Genomic DNA, 3,693 nt, shown 5'->3' with positions numbered 1-3,693 from the left:
TTGCACCAATGGAAAATATAAATCCTATTGTCCCTATCTTTGACCAATGTTATAGTGTAACATATCCTTCACCACATGATTCACACGCTTAGTTTGCCCATCTATCTGAGGATGATCTTCACTCGAGAGTTTCAAAGTCACTTGCATAGCCATTGCAAAGCTCTTCCAAAATCCACTTGTGAACTTTGAATCTCAATCACTAATGATATCCTCTGACAAACCAAAATAAGGAAAAACCTTCTCCAAGTAGAGTTTAACCATCCAATGAGCTTGCCTAGTATTCAACTTTGTGATCTATCAACACCATGAACACTGCACCATAAAGATAGTGCTGTCACATCTGCAAAGTATGAATAATAAAGAGTAACTCTTGTTCATATATGGAATAGCATTGCTCCACGGGATTCAAAGTTCGACTCTCATATGCAATAAGCTATCCCTCTTGCATAAGAACTCCTCCCAGTGCATAACCACTCACATCACATATCACCTCGTAAGATTTTGAGGAATTAGCAATGCGAAGCACTAGAGTCTCACTCAGCAACCGTTTCAATGCCACAAAAATCTCCTCATATGGCTTCTTCCACTCAAATGGCACATTCTTGCACAACAACCCTATTAAAAGAATAGCTATCTTTGCAAATTTATGTTGGAAACATCGGTAGTAACTAGCCATACCAAGGAGGTTGCATAACTCAACCACTAAAGTTGGTGTAGGTTAGTTTTCCACCACAACCACCTTCCTTGGATCCGTCTTAACACCTTTAGATGTCACAATATGGTCTAGATATTCCACCTTTGACTTTGCAAATTCACATTTGCTCTTCTTTGCATAAAGTTTGTTGTCACATAGTAACAAAAGAACTTTGTAGTAACAAAGTTGTCATCGCTCTTGCTATCCAGTAAAATCTACATTGGACCGCCATAGAATATGCCCTCAAACATTAAAGCTGATCACGAGTATGCTCGAGCTCCATCTTGTTCCACACACAATTGAGTTGATAAGCAACAATTGAAAGCCTCTTCCTCCGACCCAAATGGTTGTTCCCATCATCCTCATGCTGCAAAGTTTGCAACATTTTAGTATTTGACTTACCATCAATAGAAGATTGGCCATTCTTTTTGCCCTGCTACTTGTTTTTCAGCTGTGAACAATCAACCTTGTAATGTCCAACATCGCCACAATGATGACAACTCTATCTATAATTCTTCACAAAGAACTTCTGCTTCTTTAACCCCTTTGCATCCGAAGTAGTCACCACAGACTTCAACTTGTGGTGCTTGTTCCCATCCTTGTGTCCATGGTGATCATCACGACGATTCTCAACAGAAGAACTTCACGAATGCTTGCGAGACTTGTGTTTGTCATTGTCAAGTCGACAAGTCACATCAAAGAACTCCTCTAAACTCTTTGTAGGCTGAGAATAATACAAGTGTTGCCGCATGCTCTTACTATGAAGGCCATCAATGAAGTAAGACTTATTCTGATCAAGATCCTTCGTTGGAACACGACTAATCAAGTGAGTAAGCTTCTCAATATAATCCCCGAACATCATTTTCCTTTGCTAGAAATGTCGAAGTTTTGTGCGAGCATTCTCCACATTATAGTGAGGGGCAAACCATAAACGGAAAGCAATCTCAAATTTATCCATGGTAGACACTGGTGGTTTCTTATCCGCAACACGAGACTCCTCAAGCCAATTCCACTACTGAAGACCCACATCACGCAAAACCATTGGAATATCCACTAAAACCTCTACATCCTGAGTTCCCCTAGCACCCAAGAACTTTTTCACATTGGCTAGCCAAGCTAAACATTGGTCCACACCACCATCACCAAAAAAAGGTTGGAATCTTGAGTCAATCTACCAAAGAAGGCTTATTTAAAGTGCCACCACGTCTAGCCTCAAGTGCCTCAACACACTCATGCATAGTATCCATTATACCATGTATCTTGTCTTACATCTCTTGCTGATTTCAGTTAAGGGCTCGCAGCTCATGAATAACATCTTGAATGGTCCAAACCTCCATAGCTCCGTCAATACCATCATTGGCACCACCATCAACAATAGGATTCCAGCATTCAGCTTGGTCAGCCATTGCAACCAACTTCTCTAATACCAATATTATGATCTGGTGCGAAAAAACAAAGATCTAGTCTCCCTAGACTATGCCATGCCTCCTCTTGAGGTTCCTCACCACCCACCTTAATAGCTCCACTACACCGCCGTTCCACTGTGAGCCCTGGGGTAAGTTAAGTTCCTTAACTTAACATGCCTTAATGTACCCTTGAGCTTCCTTTTGACCAACATTGACCACATGGTTAAAGCTGGTGCCTAACAACTAAGTTATCATTGGAAGAGCTATATAGAAATCCTAGGTTTGCTGGAGAGTATAGTAGTTTTTTTATTGTCTCAGTAGTGAATTTGCTTGGCCAAGACAGTAAACTATGGTTTAGTACTGCAAAGATGTACCTTCTTCAAAATAAGTTAAGAGGCTTATATAGTTTTTATTTGCTATTTACCAAGAGTGACATTGGCTAAATATTTTTCATTTGCTATTTCACTAATTAGAGCAAATATCTTTTATAGACTGTATGGCTATTTATAAATAAATAGGTATTAAAGTTGTGGGGTGTTAATGTTAGCAACCTGCTAGATTGTGAGAATTGAGCAGATGAATAGTTAGAGCTGTTAGTTCTCTCCTTGTTTTTCCCCTCACAAGAGACTATAATTCAATCTGGTTTGGCACGAATTTGTGCACTTTTTTTACCCCAAGCAGACACATTGGCTTATGGTAGGGTTAGTAAGGAATCTTTTGTATTCTTTCATGGTCTAAATGTTTCTTTCTTCAGATCCTTAAGGAACTTCAAGCGGAAGGTGTCCCAAATTATTTGATTCCTCACAAAGTAAGTTCCTCAAGGTTTTTTCCTTGCTGCTCTATAGTTACCTAGCATGCTAGGTGAAAGTTTGCAAGAATTCATTGGCAACTGTCCAACCTTGAGCATGCTACTACCAACTCTAAAGCCATACACAGTTGGCCAGCTTCTAGCATTGTATGAGCATTGGGTTGGTGTAGGGATTTATCTGGGGAATCAACTCCTTTGATCAATGGAGTGTGGAACTCGGCAAGGTAAACTTGGCCTTCTATCATCTGAAACCAATTGAAAACCCAACCTTTTAATTTTTAGGTGCTTGCATCACAACTTTACACACAGATAAATGCTTCATAAACAAAAGAAAGCCTATAGAAGGATTTAACTAAACCTTCCATATGCATATCTCACATGCCATGTGCCATATGCCACATGTCCAAGGATAGTGAAATGGGACTCGAGTTTCAGAGCCTTGAGCCATTGAATAAAAGAACAAAGCTAAACTCCTAAGCATGGAGCCAAAGAAAGGACCAAAGCATGGAGCAACTCCTAAGCATATAACCCAAGGAGGAAACGAACAGGAGTATAGAGCAACTTGGAATAGTCTTAGAGCATCCAACATCCCAATGCTACAACCAAGACTCAAACTGTAACCAAATGGAGTTTAGCACTATTTCAATATACCAATAGCCCAACGTGAGGATATAGGACTCCACCAACTAACATGGAATGGAATTTGGGCTTAGACTTAAGACAGATATAGAATAAGGACAAGCATGCAAACAAGAGTTATCAGTGCGTAACCATGTAGTACGTGA

At 39.9% G+C, this 3,693-nt stretch overlaps 1 pseudogene; it reads right to left on the bottom strand.

The window, feature by feature from the left end:
• Window positions 1–1,706: 1,706 nt before the first annotated feature.
• The window catches only part of LOC9650660, a 21,265-nt pseudogene continuing 19,278 nt past the window's right edge, over window positions 1,707–3,693 (bottom strand).

Source organism: Selaginella moellendorffii, unplaced genomic scaffold (assembly GCF_000143415.4).
Source record: "Selaginella moellendorffii unplaced genomic scaffold, v1.0 SELMOscaffold_128, whole genome shotgun sequence".
In the NCBI taxonomy this organism is placed as follows: Eukaryota; Viridiplantae; Streptophyta; class Lycopodiopsida; order Selaginellales; family Selaginellaceae; genus Selaginella; species Selaginella moellendorffii.
The sequence above is the reverse complement of the archived record's forward strand: the minus strand, read 5'-3'. Positions and strand labels throughout refer to the sequence as shown.